This window comes from Ranitomeya variabilis, chromosome 1 (assembly GCF_051348905.1).
Source record: "Ranitomeya variabilis isolate aRanVar5 chromosome 1, aRanVar5.hap1, whole genome shotgun sequence".
NCBI lineage: Eukaryota > Metazoa > Chordata > Amphibia > Anura > Dendrobatidae > Ranitomeya > Ranitomeya variabilis.
Genome location: NC_135232.1, coordinates 888,607,680 through 888,627,037, shown reverse-complemented (window position 1 = coordinate 888,627,037; position 19,358 = coordinate 888,607,680).

Below are 19,358 nucleotides of genomic sequence, written 5' to 3'. Positions count from 1 at the left end.
TTATGTTTTTTGGTTCAAATTCAAAAGGTCAGAACATGAAAAATGTATTACTCCACTATAGTGTTTGCTGCCTAAGCTTTTTCAGTAGAGCAAAATGTTACAGTTGGAGCCACTTAACAGGGTTGTTCAGTTATGTTGGGTAACATAGGACCAAAATAAACAGGAGAAAGATCTTTGTTCTCAGCTGTTTCCATTTTGTGCCCATTAAATCATCATGTTCCTTTACAGTCTTGGTGGGTGTAAGGAGCAGCAGGCTCATAATTGGAAGCACCAAAGAAATTAGCGAAGGTGCATAGCACTGTGAAGGGTTAAGAAAAACCTGAGTTCAATACACCAAAGGAGATATTTTTGCCCTGCTTGCAGGGTTCGCGATTGCTTCCAGCTCGGGAGGGAGTGTTAATAAGGGGCATAAGTATAGGGATTGAGTACTCTCCCCCATGGTTACCTCAGCTTTGGATCATCAAGGAGCCATCATGTCCGATGGTTAGAACAGTACTCCAAGAGAGAGGAGGCAAACCTTCTAACTGAACGTTTTTCTTCAGGGTTCGTGATTCCATTTTATCTTTTATGCAAATTGCACAACATTTGAAGTTTGTTATTGAGTAACCTGAGGTACCATGGGATAAGTTGTTCAAGGAAGTCATATTTTCTCTGGTCACTGGCACTTTTTTGGACCCACCTTTCCCAAATGTAATTGTATCACCTCTTGGCCTGGTTCCCAAAAAGGAGTAGGGTAAGTTTTGACTTATTCAGCATCTTTGTTATCCTCCTGGGGACTCAGTCAATGATGATATAGCTAAAGAGGACACGGCAATGTCTTATACGTCCTTTGATGTATCAGAGGAGTTTTGCTGGCTAAATTGGGTATAGAATAAGCATTTCATTTGTTACCAGTTAATCCAGCTTGCTGTCACCTTTTGATGTGCAGATTGGATGGTTTATTTTTTCTGGATGTGTGCATACCAGTGGGATGCTCAATTTTGTGCTATTATTTTGAGTTTTTTTCGTCCTTCCTTTAATGCAGTGCTCCCCAACTCTGGTCCTCAAGAGCCACCAACAGGTCATGTTTTCAGGATTTCCTTAGTATTGCCTGGGTGATAATTGCATCACATGCACAGGCAATAATTCCATCACCTGTGCAATGCTAAAGAAATCCTGAATACATGACCTGTTGGTGGCTTTTGAGGACCAGAGTAGGGGAGCACTGCTTTAATGGCTCATTAGATTTGAGTCAGGGATCCCTTCCATGGTTCATTATTTAGACATTTTTTTATTTATTGGTCCTAGTAGCGACAATACCTGTGCATTTTTACTGCATATTTTCAGGCTTCTGGTGGACAAAATCAGTATTCCTATAGCCAACGATAAAATGGAAGGTTCGTCGACCAGGTTATCCTTTTTGGGCATCAAGCTGGATACCCTCTCTATGTTTTTTGTCTCCCAGAAGAAAAAGTGCATAGACTGATATCCCTTATTGGTCATTTTGTGGTAGCTAGAAAGGTAAAACTGAGGCAGATACAGTCATTGCTAGGTTTGCTTGTCTTTAAGGGTAGAATAATGTTGGTGAATTGTTTTTTTTTCTAGCGCTTATCATTGGCAATGAAAAGCATTTCATTCGAATTACTGCAGCAATAAGAGAAAATTTGTTTATATGGCAATTTTTTTTACAGACATTTAATGGTAGAATAATGTGACAAAGGAGGAGGTGTCTAATGTTGATTTGCAGCTTTTTATTGCTGCGGTCCAAGGCGTTGGTTTCATGGTGGTCCTGGGGACATCTTGGTGTCAGGCAGTATGTCCTTTAGCATGGCTCAATTCTGATTTAATCTGGAACCAGCCTTTTTTTAATCCTTTTCCTATAATAGTCGCAGTGGAGATTTTGGGCCCAGCTTTGGCTGATAGGCGTATTCACTTCTGGACAGACAACATTGCGGCAGCTTATGCAATTCATTGCTTGTCTAGTTCTTCATTACCGGTTCTTGCTCTGTTTTGCTAGTTGGTTTTACAATGTCTTCAGCTACATTTTTAGCTCAGGGGCCACCATGTTCCGGGCATAGATAATGGTATAGTGGATGGTTTTGTCTCCTTTACAGCTGGATCGCTTCAGAGCGCTGCACCCCAGAGTATCACAAGTCAGTTGCTGCTGTTCGGCTCACTTGTGGGCCCTTGTAAAACCAAGTTGTGGTGTTTAGTGTAGTCATCAGTAGCACAATCCACTTGGCAATGTCACCTTACTGACTGGGATACTTGACTAAGTATTGCCCGTTGTAGATTTCCTTCTACTTCAGAGCAACATTTGGAGGTAACATTGTCAATGCTAGAAGGTTGGAGGCAGAAGGGCATGTCTAGGGCTAGTGTACAGAAAGCAAAAAATTATATAGGAAGGATATACTACCTGGCAGCATGGTGGCTCATTGGTTTGCACTGCAGTGCTTGAGTCCTGGGTTCAAATCCCACCAAGGACAACATCTGTAAGGAGTTTGTATGTTCTCCCCATGTTTGCGTGTGTTTCCTCTGGGCTCTCCGGTTTCCTCCCACACTCCAAAGACATACAGATAGGGAACTTAGATTGTGAGCCCCATCGGAGACAATGTTGAAAATATACCGTCGCACAGCTGTAAGTGGTGCACAAGTGGGATGCCGGTGGATGCCGCGTTGGAAACACTGTTACGCCGCCCATTGAATCACCACTGGGCAGACTTCATGTCATGCTGAGGCCACAGGGAATATTTTGGACACACGGAAGTCAGTAACCATACTCCTAAACAGGCGCACTGTGAGATCTTACCCACTAAAACATACTGCGAGCTGCCTCATCTGGACACCATGCACCAATACAACCTTTGCAAATTCTGGGTGCTCTCTGGCCTCTGATCCGGTTTCTTTTGGGTCATATACCCATTTAGTACTCATAAGTACTATAGTGGAAATCCTTATTGCAACAACGTACCTGATGAAGGTCCAGTTGGGGACTGAAACGTTGTTTATTTTTTTTTTCTGTACTGCATTAAAAATCTTCATACCTAACCAAAGTTGAGTGCCAAGTTATATATTCATGCCATCGGGGACAATGATCATGATGTGTGCAAACTGTAAAAATTGCTGCGGAATATGTTAGCGCTATATAAAGATTAGTATTACTAACAATTTCAAGATATATGAAAACCTATAGATATAACAGAATACAAACCTACAACACTCTAACCAAAAAATTAGGCAGACAATTAAACTGTTTAATGTATATTTCTTTATTACTCATATTAAAAACATAGAACACATAAATTACAAAGTACAAAAGAGTGGAAAATGGGTAAAGAGCAGTGGGAAAAGATAAAATGAGGAGGGGCATGGATATTCACTGGGTACATATATCTCAGATGTAACAAATTGAAGAACCAATAATTGACAGCATAATATAGCATAATAAATAGTGATGAACGAGCATGCTCGGAAGTGCTCGGTGCTCGCCCGGGCATCTCGCTGCTTGCGATGCTCGGCAAATGCCGAACATTTCTGGGGTTGTTCGGCAGGAGTTCAGGTCACCACCCTGCATGTTTAGAGCGCCAATCAACATGCAGGGATTGTCTGCCATACACTGTAATGCCGCAGCCATGCATGTTGTAGCATTACAGTGATTGGCTGGCCGCAGAGCATCATCAGGTCTATATCAAACCTGGCATCACCCTGCTCATCACAGTCAGCTCTGGACTTAGCAGGGAGAGGTGCTGCTGAGATAGGGACAGATTTGGTGGTGTATAAGTTAGTGTGGGTATACCATATTGAAAACTCAAATGCATCTAAAAAAAACAGTCCTTCTGAGAACTAATTATGGTGTTAATAGGTATCAGTGCTAGGTAGGCTAGGCAGGCATTTTATGTGGCATACTTCATTGCATACAGCAAGAGGGTCCATTCCATTACTGTCTGCTGCTGCTTATTACAGATATTTACCATATATGCATAGCCCCAGGTATCAGTGGCCAGGAATAATTTTTTTTGCATCTTAAACCTGACTATTTTCTTCAAAAGCAATCCAGAGCACACGTTTTTTTTTTTTGCTCCATTTGCTTGTTGGCAGGACAGAATAAAGCCAGATCCTTTCTATATTACAGCGTGAAAATCCAGCAATTTTAAACAGGGATTTGGCCATCACAGGGTTCACATCTGAGTGCGACCAAGGTTATTAGAGGACTGGGGGGTCTGCAATACCAAGATAGGTTATTACACTTGGGGCTATTTAGTTTGGAAAAACGAAGGCTAAGGGGTGATCTTATGATAATGTATAAATATATGAGGGGACAGTACAAATACCTTTCTGACAATCTTTTTAATCATAGACCTGAGACAGGGACAAGGGGGCATCCTCTACGTCTGGAGGAAAGAAGGTTTAAGCATAATAACAGACGCGGATTCTTTACTGTAAGAGCAGTGAGACTATGGAACTCTCTGCCGTATGATGTTGTAATGAGTGATTCATTACTTAAATTTAAGAGGGGACTGGATGCCTTTCTTGAAAAGTATAATGTTACAGGTTATATATACTAGATTCCTTGATAGGGCGTTTACCCAGGGAACTAGTCTGATTGCCGTATGTGGAGTCGGGAAGGAATTTTTTTCTCCAATGTGGAGCTTACTCTTTGCCACATGGTTTTTTTTGCCTTCCTCTGGATCAACATGTTAGGACATGTTAGGTTAGGCTATGGGTTGAACTAGATGGACTTAAAGTCTTCCTTCAAACTTAGCAACTATTCTAAGCTCCCCAGATCCCGCATGGCTCGACTCCCCTGGTCCGGCATGGCTCGGCTCCCCCGTCCGACTCACCCTCGTCGCGCCACTGCATCTCCATTGTCACGGCGCCGGCAGCATCTTCCTGTGCTGAGTAGTCACGTAGTACCGCTCATTAAGGTAATGAATATGCGCTCCCCTATGGGAGTGGAGACGCGTGCAAATTAATTACCGTAATGAGCGGTACCACTTGGCTGCTCAGCACAGGAAGAAGCTGCCGGTGCCATGACAATGGAGATGCAGGGATGTAGATTCAGTGACGGTGCGAGGAGGTTGAGTATTGATGTAATCTCTGAGCCGGCTGCTGCAGCTGCATCTGTCACTGTGACACAGCCGCCGGCTCCTGCCGCTGCTCCGCCGCCCCTCTCCACCGGCTTTCTGTACAATGACTCATGTATTAGCCGAGGGGGAGTTTTCAGCAGAAAAAAATGTGCTGAAAATCTCAGCATATACACGAGTATAGTATACGCTGGTAGTCCAGGAAAATGTTTCAACAATTTTTGGGTGTGTTGTATAACAAAAAAAGGACCTCAATATGTTAATAAAGTTTCACTCTAAAGCATCATCTGCCATTTATGAAGTGCTGTTCCTTCATATATTTTCAAACGGTTTTTATTTAAAAAACAAGTTTTCAGCTTTCTTGGAACATTTACCTTTGGAACAGTCTCTCATTGGAAGTTGAGTTAACTGAACGTTTGACAGCATTTGACCACTGAATGGCCACACCTAAACACGTATTGTCTAGATATATTGTGACAGTATCACAATTGGTTTTTTTTAGAGTTGCCTAATACAGACATTTGCTTTAAATGTATGTTGCAATTTTGAAAATGCCCTAATTGTTGAGGATCTCTTCAAAATGTTGTTCTGATTTTACTCTCACTCAGATTTTCAATCTTGTACATTGCAAAAGTTAAAGTTCACAGCACAACCTATAATACTAAAATCAAAACATGTATAAAAATATACCCTAATGAAAACTCAGCTTGTGGAATGTCTTCCTATATCAAGTAAAATGCGTAAAATACAAAAACATAAAAGCAATCTTAGGCGGAGTTTTTAACCATTCTTCAAGTACTTATGGTAGTGACGTGAGGTATTTGCTGCAAAGATTTGTCATGTTCATGAGATCACTCTACAAGTCATAATAGATTAGGGGACAGAATACATTTTGTCATCCTTAAAAATGACTAAAGCTGATCATACACATCAGATAGCTGTGAAATAATCAAACATTGGGCAGACAGTTATTTCTCCTCAGTACCATATACACATGAGTTCTGAACTCTGCTGGCAGTTGGTCATCTCATCTGAAAACAAAGATCAGAAGTTAAAATTTCAATTGCCAAATCCATCTCTCCGACTTGTGTTTTCAGCCGACTTTCATCTAATGTGCGTGTGCGTCTTAACTAGAGATGAGCGAACTTGTTCAGAAAACATTTGCCAATCTCAAATTTGGCATGAAAGTAGCTCATGCCGATTGGTGAATAAGTTTCCTAAAAATCGTCAAAAGTTGGCCAAAGTTTGGTAACTGACTGAGTTCAGCACAGCCTGTTGCCACTTGACTCAAACAGTGCTGCAGTGCTTCCAGCTTGTAACTGATGCGGTCATTTTGGAGATGGAGGCTGAAGAGGAGGAGGATGAGGTACAGGAGCTGTAGACTGTGGGGGCAACCCTGATTGACCTAGGGTCCGCAATCCTCGTTGTCGGGTGTTAGGGCTAGTGGAACGCACCAAATAATTAGAGAAAAGGAATAAGGTGCATTCGCAGCCCGGGGTCCACAGTGTAGAGATGGAACCTGCTGCTAAGCAATGACGGACTATATGGTGGTACAGTGAGAATACACACACGGGTTAGCTTCACCCTGTGTGAAAGAAGGGAACCCTGTTGCATCACAGGGCCACAGTACCGCACGTAATGGAAATAATAATAAAGTAGCATGAGAGTGCATGTGGTGCCGCACTGACTGACGCCACTAACCACCCAGACTTGGGTTTGAAAAGCACGGTGATAGTGCATGGCGCCGCACTGGCGCTCACAGCAATAGACGGTGTTTGTGTACTATGTTGGTAAAGTCGTGTGCTAGATTACAATCATACTCCTTACGCGAGCATTCAAACACAAGGGAGGGGAAGATTAAAAAGCGACTTTCACTAACAACACACACACTTAAGCAAGAGTATACTAGCGCATGGCCGTGCGGCCATGCAAACCTTTTATAGCTGCAGCAAGTTCAGGACGTTCCTAGAGGACAAATGAGAACTGCTACAGTAACTGAGCAACTTCAGGACCTTCCTGGAGGACCAATAGGAGCTACTGCAGTACCTGAGCATGTGACCCCAGACCTCCACTGAGAGGTCTTCCTTTGGGCATACTCAGAAGGGGAAAAGCAGGACTTAGTCCCAGAGAGGTCTGCTCACCGCTGATCAGTACAGGCTACAATGGCAGAGCCTGGAAAGGCAGCAGTAACCCTTTGCACAGAACCAGACTGAGAGAGATGCTGGGACCGACGTCTCCGCTGAGCACCACTGTGGCTGATGCAGAATGAGAGACCTCAGCAGACAAGGTTCGAGATTCCCCCTGTGCAGCGGCGGGAACTCGACTCCTAAAATCGGGTGGACGTGTTCCATTCCAAGGTCCGACTGGGTCCCTTCTTCCACTGTTAACCCAGTGTGCCCTTGGTGAGATGTACCGGCCCTGCCCAAAAGCACTTTTCCATGTGTCTGTGGTTAGGTGGACTTTCTCAGTAACTGCATTGTTGAGGGCACGTCTGTTGTGAACTCCGTTTTCAGGCTCCCTCTTGTGGTCACAGATGGTATTGTGTGACTTTGGTTTTTTGGCTCCCCCTGGTGGTTTGGTTTGTTGTCCTGCGGGTCTGGCTGGATCAGCTGCCTCGTTATCCTCCAGGGAGGCTCCTATTTAGCTCTGCTTCACTTCCACTTGTCGCCGGCTGTCAATGTATTCAGTGCTATTCTGATTGCTCTTGATCATCTTGTTATCTGCCTCTTCAGTATAAGCTAAGTTCTGTTTGAATATTTTTTGCTCATCTGCCTGCAATATGATTTCTGTGTATGATGAGTCTAGTCCAGCTTGCTAATATGTGATTTCTTTTTTGCTGGTAAGCTCTGGGGTACGGAGTTGCTTCCCCCGCACCGTTAGTTGGTGCGAGGGGCTCGAGCAATCTGTGCGTGGATATTTTGAATAGGGTTTTGTATTGACCGCACAGTCCCCTTCCTATTTTCTGCTTTCTAGTATTAGCGAGCCTCGTTTGCTAAATCTAATTTCATCTCTGCATTTGTGCTTTCCCCTTAACTAACCGTTAATATTTGTGGGGGGCTATTCTATTTCTTTGGGGTCATTTCACTGAGGCAAGCAAGGACTTTCTTTCCCTCTAGGAATAGTCAGCTTCTCAGGCCGTGACGAGACGTCTAGGAATTTTTTAGGTAACGTTCCACGGCTACCTTTAGTTGTGTGCGGATAGGATCAGGTTGCGGTCAATCTAGTTACCACTTCCCCAGAGCTAGTTGTCCTTTAGTACTTAGCTTATCAGACCTGCGATCCTTGCCACTGGGATCATAACACACGTCTAATGTTGTGGGACATGTGCTTGTGTAATGCGGGGATGGCACACCAGGAGAAATAGTGGCAGCTGGAGACTGAGTACCGAGGGATGGCCGCAGGTTGCAGAAAGCTTCCAAGGTCAATGAGCCTAAAAGGCAACATTTCGAGCACAAGCAGACCAGAAATGTGTGAATTTAGTAGCGTGGCCCGTGGGGCATTGGCTGCGTATTTGCGCTTGCTTTCCAAGGACTCGGGTATGGACAACTGAATGCTGCACTGGGACAAGGATGTGGACGTGTTTGATGATGGTGTTAGTTGAGTGTGTGCAACAACAGGTGTAGGGCAGGAGGCATCTTTGCATGCACCATGAGCAGGAGATTGGCTTTCAAGTACAGCAGTGGAATAATCAGCGTTGTCACTCGCAGACACTGTTCATGGACCCTGTGGTTCAGTCCACAAAGTAGGGTGCTTTGCTGCCATGTGACTGATCATGCTGGGGGTGGTCAGACTGGTAGTTTTGCTAGCCCTGCTGATGCTGGCCTGGCAGGTGGTGCAAATGGTCTTTTTGGGTTATCGGCTGAGTCTTTAAAAAACAACCAGACTCGGGAAGACCTAACAGTTGGACTGGCAACTTGCCATCTCCTCTTGCCCCGCTTCAAGTAGACCAGGCGAGAGTCCCAAATCTATAAATGAAAAAGTGAACAGCTTTTCAGAGTGTCCAAGTGTGGGATCAGTTGTCTCCGGGCACTCGGCATGGTGGGAGGAAGGAGAATCAGGGTGAGTAATATGCGGTCCTGTGTCACGGCTACACAGACTTCACTGTGTGGAAGACAGGATGGTGGTGGTGGTGGCAGCAAACTGACTGGAAGCATTATTCGCTATCCAACCAACAATCTTTTGATACTGCTCAGGGTTCAATAGTGGTGTGCTGTTGTGGTACCCTGGTAATTGGGACAGGAAGGTCGGGCAAGAAGATGTGGGTGTTTGTTGAGGCACATTTTCAGCTTGCCCACGGCCTTGGCCTCTGCATGCACGATCACCATCACGTCCAGTTCTCCATCTCTTGCCATGCACCTTGCCCATTTTTAATGAAAGACAATATTTGGCAAGGTCACTACAAATGGCTAAGTTTGAAATAGCTAGCATGAAGGTAACTTTTTTTTCAGCAAACTGTTCTCAATAATTTATATTAGACACTCCAACAAAATTTTACAGTAGCCCAGAAATGGCAGAATTTTTGGCGCACTCAGATGTGAACCCTGAGACGGCCAAACCCCTGTTTAACCCCTTCACCCCCAAGGGTGGTTTGCACGTTAATGACCGGGCCAATTTTTACAATTCTGACCACTGTCCATTTATGAGGTTATAACTCTGGAACGCTTCAACGGATCTTGGCAATTCTGACATTGTTTTCTTGTGACATATTGTACTTCATGATAGTGGTAAAATTTCTTTGATATTACCTGCGTTTATTTGCAAAAAAAATGGAAATTTGGCGAAAATTTTGAAAATTTTGCAATTTTTCAACTTTGAATTTTTATGCCCTTAAATCACAGAGATATGTCACACAAAATACTTAATAAGTAACATTTCCCACATGTCTACTTTACATCAGCACAATTTTGGAACCAAAATTTTTTTTTGTTAGGGAGTTATAAGGGTTAAAATTTGACCAGCAATTTCTCATTTTTACAACACCATTTTTTTTTAGGGACCACATCTCATTTGGTCATTTTGAGGGGTCTATATGATAGAAAATACCAAAGTGTGACACCATTCTAAAAACTGCACCCCTCAAGGTGCTCAAAACCATATTCAAGAAGTTTATTAACCCTTCAGGTGCTTCACAGGAATTTTTGGAATGTTTAAATAAAAATGAACATTTAACTTTTTTTCACAAGAAATTTACTTCAGCTCCAATTTGTTTTATTTTACCAAGGGTAACAGGAGAAAATGGACCCCAAAAGTTGTTTTACAATTTGTCCTGAGTACGCCGATACCCCATATGTGGGGATAAACCACTGTTTGGGCGCATGGGAGACCTCGGAAGGGAAGGAGCGCCGTTTGACTTTTCAGTGCAAAATTGACAGGAATTGAGATGGGACGTCATGTTGCGTTTGGAGAGCCCCTGATGTGCGTAAACATTGAAACCCCCCACAAGTGACACCATTTTGGAAAGTAGACCCCCTAAGGAACTTATCTAGAGGTGTGGTGAGCACTTTGACCCACCAAGTGCTTCACAGAAGTTTATAATGCAGAACCGTAAAAATAAAAAATCATATTTTTTCACAAAAATTATCTTTTCACCCCCAATTTTATATTTTCCCAAGGGTAAGAGAAGAAATTGGACCCCAAAAGTTGTTGTACAATTTGTCCTGAGTACGCTGATACCCCATATGTGGGGGTAAACCACTGTTTGGGCGCATGGGAGAGCTCGGAAGGGAAGTAGCATCGTTTGACTTTTCAATGCAAAATTGACAGGAATTGAGATGGGACGCCATGTTGCGTTTGGAGAGCCACTGATGTGCCTAAACATTGAAACCCCCCACAAGTGACACCATTTTGGAAAGTAGACCCCCTAAGGAACTTATCTAGATGTGTTTTGAGCGCTTTGACCCACCAAGGGCTTCACAGAAGTTAATAATGCAGAGCCGTAAAAATAAAACAAAAATTTTTTCCCACAAAAATTATTTTTTAGCCCCCAGTTTTGTATTTTCCCGAGGGTAGCAGGAGAAATTGGACCCCAAAATTTGTTGTCCAATTTGTCCTGAGTGCGCTGATACCCCATATGTGGGGGGGAACCACCGTTTGGACGCATGGAAGGGCTCGGAAGTGAAGGAGCGCCATTTGGAATGCAGACAGATGGAATGGTCTGCAGGCGTCACATTGCGTTTGCAGAGCCCCTAATGTACCTAAACAGTAGAAACCCCCCACAAGTGACACCATGTTGGAAAGTAGACCCCCTAAGGAACTTATCTAGATGTGTGGCGAGTGCTTTGACCCACCAAGGGATTCACAGAAGTTTATAATGCAGAGCCGTAAAAATAAAACAAAAATTTTTTCCCACAAAAATTATTTTTCAGCCCCCAGTTTTGTATTTTCCCGAGGGTAACAGGAGAAATTGGACCCCAAAAGTTGTTGTCCAATTTGTCCTGAGTGCGCTGATACCCCATATGTGGGGGGGAACCACCGTTTGGACGCATGGAAGGGCTCGGAAGTGAAGGAGCGCCATTTGGAATGCAGACTTAGATGGAATGGTCTGCAGGCGTCACATTGCGTTTGCAGAGCCCCTAATGTACCTAAACAGTAGAAGCCCCGCACAAGTGACCCCATTTTGAAAACTAGACCCCCCAAGGAACTTATCTAGATGTGTTGTAAGAACTTTGAACCCCCAAGTGTTTCACTACAGTTTATAACGCAGAGCCGTGAAAATAAAAAATCCTTTTTTTTCCCACAAAAATTATTTTTTAGCCCCCAGTTTTGTATTTTCCCAGGGGTAACAGGAGAAATTGGACCCCAAAGGTTGTTGTCCTATTTGTCCTGAGTACGCTGATACCCCATATGTTGGGGTAAACCCCTGTTTGGGCACACGGGAGAGCTCGGAAGGGAAGGAGCACTGTTTTACGTTTTCAACGCAGAATTGGCTGGAATTGAGATCGGACGCCATGTCGCGTTTGGAGAGCCCCTGATGTGCCGAAACAGTGGAAACCCCCCAATTATAACTGAAACCCTAATCCAAACACACCCCTAACCCTAATCCCAACAGTAACCCTAACCACACCTCTAACCCTGACACACCCCTAACCCTAATCCCAACCCTATTCCCAACCGTAAATGTAATCTAAACCCTAACCGTAACTTTAGCCCCAACCCTAACCCTAACTTTAGCCCCAACCCTAACTGTAGCCTTAACCCTAGCCCCAACCCTAGCCCTAACCCTAACCCTAATGGGAAAATGGAAATAAATACATTTTTTTTATTTTTCCCTAACTAAGGGGGTGATGAAGGGGGGTTTGATTTACTTTTATAGCGAGTTTTTTAGCGGATTTTTATGATTGGCAGCCGTCACACACTGAAAGACGCTTTTTATTGCAAAAAATATTTTTTGCGTTACCACATTTTGAGAGCTATAAATTTTCCATATTTTGGTCCACAGAGTCATGTGAGGTCTTGTTTTTTGCGGGACGAGTTGACGTTTTTATTGGTAACTTTTTGGACACGTCACATTTTTTGATCGCTTTTTATTCCGATTTTTGTGAGGCAGAATGACCAAAAACCAGCTATTCATGAATTTCTTTTGGGAGAGGCGTTTATACTGTTCCGCGTTTGGTAAATTGATAAAGCAGTTTTATTCTTCGGGTCAGTACGATTACAGCGATACCTCATTTATATTATTTTTTTATGTTTTGGCGCTTTTATACGATAAAAGCTATTTTATGGAAAAAATAATTATTTTTGCATCGCTTTATTCTCAGGATTATAACTTTTTTATTTTTTTGCTGATCATGCTGTATGGCGGCTCGTTATTTGCGGGACAAGATGACGCTTTCAGCGGTACCATGGCTATTTATATCTGTCTTTTTGATCGCGTGTTATTCCACTTTTTGTTCGGCGGTATGATAATAAAGCGTTGTTTTTTGCCTCGTTTTTTTTTCTTACGGTGTTTACTGAAGGGGTTAACTAGTGGGGCAGTTTTATAGGTCGGGTCGTTACGGACGCGGCGATACTAAATATGTGTACTTTTATTGTTTTTTGTTTTTTTTTAGATAAAGAAATGTATTTATGGGAATAATATTTTTTTTTTTTTTCATTATTTTGGAATATTTTTTTTTATTTTTTTTTTACACATTTGGAATTTTTTTTTTTTTACTTTTTTACTTTGCCCCAGGGGGGGACAATACAGATCGGTGATCTGCCAGTTTGCATAGCACTCTGACAGATCACCGATCTGAGAGAAGTGCAGGCTGCTTCACAGTGCCTGCTCTGAGCAGGCTTCTGTGAAGCCACCTCCCTCCCTGCAGGACCCGGATCCGTGGCCATCTTGGATCCGGGTCTGGAGCAGGCAGGGAGGGAGGTAAGACCCTCGCAGCAACACGATCACATCGCGTTGCTGCGGGGGGCTCAGGGAAGCCCGCAGGGAGCCCCCTCCCTGCGCGATGCTTCCCTGCACCGCCGGCACATCGCGATCATGTTTGATCGCGGTGTGCCGGGGGTTAATGTGCCGGGAGCAGTCCGTGACCGCTCCTGGCACATAGTGCCGGATGTCAGCTGCGATAGGCAGCTGACACCCGGCCGCGATCGGCCGCGCTCCCCCCGTGAGCGCCGCCGATCGCGCTGGACGTACTATCCCGTCCGTGGTCATGGGGGCCCACCCCACCTCGATGGGATAGTACGTCCGATGTCAGGAAGGGGTTAAAATAGCTGGCCTGTAGGTAACTAGTTTTTTTTCAGCAAACTGGTGTCAATAAGTTGTATAAGACACTCCAACAAAATTTAACAGTAGCACAGAAATGACAGAATTTTTGGCGCACTTAGATGTGAACCCTGTGATTGCCAAAACCCTGTTTAAAATAGCTGGCCTGTAGTAACTATTTTTTTTCAGCGAACTGGAATTAATAATTTTTTAAACACTCCAACAAAATTTTCCAGTAGCCCAGAAATTGCAGAATTTTCTGTGCGCTCAGATGTGAATCCTGTGATGGCCAAACCCCTGTTTAAAATAAATGCCCTGTAGGTAACTATTTTTTCTTCAGCAAACTGGTGTCAATAACTTGTATAAGACACTCCAACAAAATTTGACAGTAGCACAGAAATGGCAGAATTTTCTGCGCACTCATTTGTGATCACTGTGACGGCCAAACCCTTGTTTAAAATAGCTGGCCTGTAGTAACTATTTTTTTTCAGCGAACTGGAATTAATAATTTTTTAAACACTCCAACAAAATTTTCCAGTAGCCCAGAAATTGCAGAATTTTCTGTGCGCTCAGATGTGAACCCTGTGACGGCCAAACCCCTGGTTCAAAAAAATGCCCTGTAGGTAACTTTTATTTTTCAGCAAACTGGTGTCAATATTTTGTAAAAGACACTCGAACAAAATTTTACAGTAGCCCAGAATTGGCAGAATTTTCTGCGCACTCATTTGTGATCACTGTGACGGCCAAACCCTTGTTTAAAATAGCTGGCCTGTAGGAAACTATTTTTTTTTTTCAGCAAACTGGTGTCAATAACTTGTACAAGACACTCCAACAAAATTTTCCAGTAGCCCAGAAATTGCTGAATTTTCTCAGTCTCACAGTATTACGTGTTCTGTGAACATCTGTGTGATCTCTAAGACTGATAAAAATCTTTTTAATAATTTGTAGATTTCCATTTCTCAGCCCTACAGTGTTACGTGGTCTGTGAGCTTTTCTGTGATCTTTAAAACTGATTAAAAAAAATTAAAAATTTGTTCACTTCCATTTCTCATCCCTACAGTGTTATGTGGTCTGTGAACTTCTCTGTGATCTCTAAAACTTTTCTGGATTGAATTTGATTGTCATCCATACACGTTTGCATTCTTTCTGTTACATTATGGTAGAGTAAACTCCCAAAATCCCCTTTGATTGCTGCAGGTAACCAATTTTTAAAAAAATAAAATAAATTTGGTTTCAAGAGGCCTAACAATTACAAAATCAGTAAGGAGTATGTTAAGGAACAGGGAAGTGGAAGTTCAGATGATGGTGCAATCAGATGCTGAGGATGTGGGGTAGGTGCAACTGCACCTGTTGCTGCAGCACAAGAAACACGTCCATCCGTGACACATAGTTTTCAGCCTATATGACGAGAAATGAGGTCCACAGCAAGAGCATCCCTATGCTATGAAAGCTGTCAGCACTGCACTGACAGTCAAAACTTGCTTCATCATGCTCTGAGCATAATCAAGCAACTTTGCTAGCTCTGGTGATCTGGATGTCATCATGACATCTTTCTATCTCTGTCTCTGCGCATCTAACACCTAAACATATGTAATTTCTGATCAGCATTCCATTTCCAGTATGTGTCACATGGATGGCACAGAGATGTCACACCTTATGTCATACGTGTGCACATGTGTGGGACGTATTAACACCCATGCTGCCAAAAAAAGACGACGTGCCAAGTGTGGGTCACGCGGACCATGGTCCTTGTGAACACATGTACATGTGCGCAGCCCCATAGATTATAATGGGTGTGCATGTGTAAATGTTTCTAATACGTGTGAAAACTGCAACTGCACGTTTTGGAAACACTGACTTCTGAAGGAGGCATAATACAGTATGTATCAGAGTCCCTCTTTCTTGTAATTTTTGGCAATTTTTGCGTTTTCTGCAAAGGCTTTGCGAGGCGATATGAGCGAATATTTCAATGTTCGATTCGGATTAAGTTAGTTGAATTTTCAATATTCATCAATTAATTCATCGAATATTCGCCGAACATCGCTTGCAGAACACCATTCACCTCAATGGGAGGCAAAGATAAATGAATGAGTGTTCACATTTCCAAAAATTATTGGCATACACCTCCAAAGTGGCATCAATTTCACCACAGTAGAAATAGTATACTAGGGACCGACAGATCTTTCTTTACACCCAAGATAGTAGAATAGGGACCGACAGATCTTTCTCTACACCCAATACAGGAGATGGACACCCTACAAGGAGTGTTCACGTTTCCAAAAATTATTGGCAGACACCACCAAAGTGGCATCAATTTCACCACAGCAGAAATAGTAGAATAGGGACAGACAGGTATTTCACTACACCCAATCCAGCAGATGGACACTCAGCAAGGAGTGTTCACATTTCCAAAAATTATTTGCATACACCACCAAAGCGGCATCAATTTCACCACAGTAGAAATAGTAGAATAGGGACCGACAGGTATTTCTCTACACCCAATACAGCAGATGGACACCCTATAAGGAGTGTTCACATTTCCAAAAATTATTATTGACAGATACCACCAAAGTGGCATCAATTTCAACACAGAAGAAATAGTGTAATGGGGACTGACAGGTCTTTCACTATACCCAATCCAGGAGATGGACACCCAACTTGGAATGTTCACATTTTAAAAAATGAGGGCCTGACACCACCAAAGAATAGATATAGTATAATTGGGACTGACGCATCTTCCACTACAGCTAACTCAGCAGATGTAGACCAACCACGACTGTTCACATTTCCACAAATTTGTGTTAACATCAGCAGCAGCCACAGAAGCAACACTAAAGATATCAAAGAGTGCAGTTACGTAACATTAATGCATCACACTAAAAAATGTAATATCACTTAGTCTGTACAGTCTTAGATTGGGGTGCAAAAGTCCTTGGAAATCCATGACTTGTTGATCTTAATGAAAGTTAAGTGGTCAACACTTTCAGGGGACAACCATATGAGCTTATCAGTCAGGACAATAACAGCAGCACTGAAGACATGTTCTGAGAGAACGCTGGCTGCTGGGCACAATAAAACCTCCAAGGCATGTGAGGCAAGCTCAGGCCACTCCTCCATTTTGGAATACCAAAATGTGAAAGGGTCCAATCCCTTCCTGATGGTATATTGATATTTAGTTCTAGATACTCCTGCACCATCCTTTCTATTCGTTCACCACGTGTAAGACTTGGACTCTGTTGTGCTGGTGCACCAGTTGGTGCAAAAAAAAGTGTCAAAGGACTCAAAGAAATTGCTTCTTCCACTTCCACCACTGCTGCTGCTAATGTTTTGGCATTGACAAATTGACGGGCCAGAGGTTGTAAATCTACAGCTGCGATGGGAACTGTGTGCCTCACTGCTGCCTTGCGGAAAAGCTCTCTTAAGGTTGTATAAAAGCGTGCTTCGATACTCCAGCATTCGCGGGTCCCTTTCTAGGGCGGGAATCATCTGGCAAAATTTGTCTAATTTGGTCTAAGAAAGTGGTAACCCAGTAGTCAGCATTATTCCTAATTATGACAATATGGGGATCATGTTGCAGATAGTGCAGCAAGAAGGCACTCATATGTAGGGCTCTACCATGAGGTCCGAGCCCATGCTGTGTTGGTGGCTGGGTAACAATAAGGCTCATTTCCACTAGAGACATACCTGTATATAAATGGATATGCATGCTGGCACTGAATATTACTAAATCAAACATTTTTATAAATAACCAGCATGGATATGCATACTATTATCATGATATGTGTTGTTAGCAGGTTGTATAGGTCATAGCTCTTTATATACTTTGTCTCTTGTTATTATTGTCCATGATTTTTGTTGAATGGTACCCCTTGTTATTTATTATATGTGATATTTTTCTTGTGATAAATTTATTCAATTTTTCTGCTATTTGTAATAAAATATATTTATTTTTATTAATTTTGATCGTGTTGCTACTTCATTTGTTGTATGTTGCAGATAGTGCAGCAAGAAGGCATTCATATGTCGGACTCTACCATGAGGTCCAAACCCATGCTGTGTTGGTGGCTGGGTAACACTGAACAACAGAGAGGGGAGGATTATCCTCTTCATCCGACAGTTGCTCGTCCATCACCTCTTCCTTCTCCTCCATATGTTCCTCGGATCTTGCACCTTCGATAACAGTTTGTCTCCAGTGGCAGTACTCCACCCTCCCTTGGCACCCACCTGTGTGACAACAGTCTTGAACTTCGAAACAATGTTATCCCTTCACAGCCTCCTCTGCTTCCTCCTCGCCTTCTGGGACCACCATCTCCCCCCGCAGGCTATTCAAAGTCTGTTGCAACATATAAATGACCGGAATGGTGATGCTGATGACGGTGGCACCAGCGCTAACCATATTAGTAGCCATTTCAAAACTGTGCAGAAGGGTGCAGAGGTTCTTAATCTGTGCCCACTCTGTAAACATGATATGCGCCACCTCCATACTGGGTTGGCCCAGGCTATGTGACATGGCATACTGCATCAGGGCTTATTGCTGCTGCCATAGTTACTGCAATATGTGCAAAGTGGAATTCCACTGTGTCGGTACATCGCATATCAACCTGTTAACTGACATGGACAAAGACCTCAGTATGGATGCAAGTTGATGAACAGAGGTGTGTGAATGCCAAAAATGAGCACACATCTTGCATGCTTTCTTGAGCAGGTCACCCAGGCCAGGATAGTGGCTGAGAAAATGCTGCAACACCAGGTAGAGGACATGAGCCATGAAAGGCACGCATGTGAGCTTGCCTCACCGTAGGGCCACCACAATGTTCGCACCATTATCGGACAAGGCCTTCCCTGGATGCAGGTTCAGCGGAGACGGACATTGATCAAATTCAGCCTGGAGAGCTGTCCACAACTCTTCAGCTGTATGACCACAATCTAAAAGGCATATCAATTTTAAGACTGCCTGATTGCATTGAGCCCTGGCTGCACAGTACGGAGGTGGTGGGGGCTCGCTATGCACTGTTAGAACATGTGTCTCATGAAGGCAGAGGTTGAGGGTGCAGGTGGAGGCCCTAAAGGAGATAGAGGAGGCAGAAGCAGTGGAGAAAGTGTTAAATGTAGAGGTTTAGTCTGCAAGCCTTGGGGATTCCAAGACTTGTGGAGCAGCGTCTGCGGCCACAACCACCAGAGTCACTAAGTGCCCAGTCAGCAGGATGTGATGCCCTTTGCCACGCTTACTTATCCAAGTGTCTGTGGTGAAATGCAGCCTGGCAGACAGAGATTTTGTCATGGGTGATGTTGTCTGCTACATGCTGGTTTAGCGCAGGCACAGCTCTCTTTGACAAATAATGGTGACTGGGTATTTCATACTGGAGTACAGCGACGGCCATCAGCTTTCGGAAACCATCGGTATCCACCAGGCAGAAAGGCAGCATTTCTGTGTCCAACAAATTGGAGATGGTGGAGATCAACCTCTTAGCTATGTCATGTGTAGGAGGAAACTATCTTTTCTGTGACCACAACTGTGGAACCTTAGGCTGGCTGCTGTGCTGTGAGATGGCAGAGTACGGTGAACTGGACAAACTGCTGGACCGAGAGAGAGGTGCAGG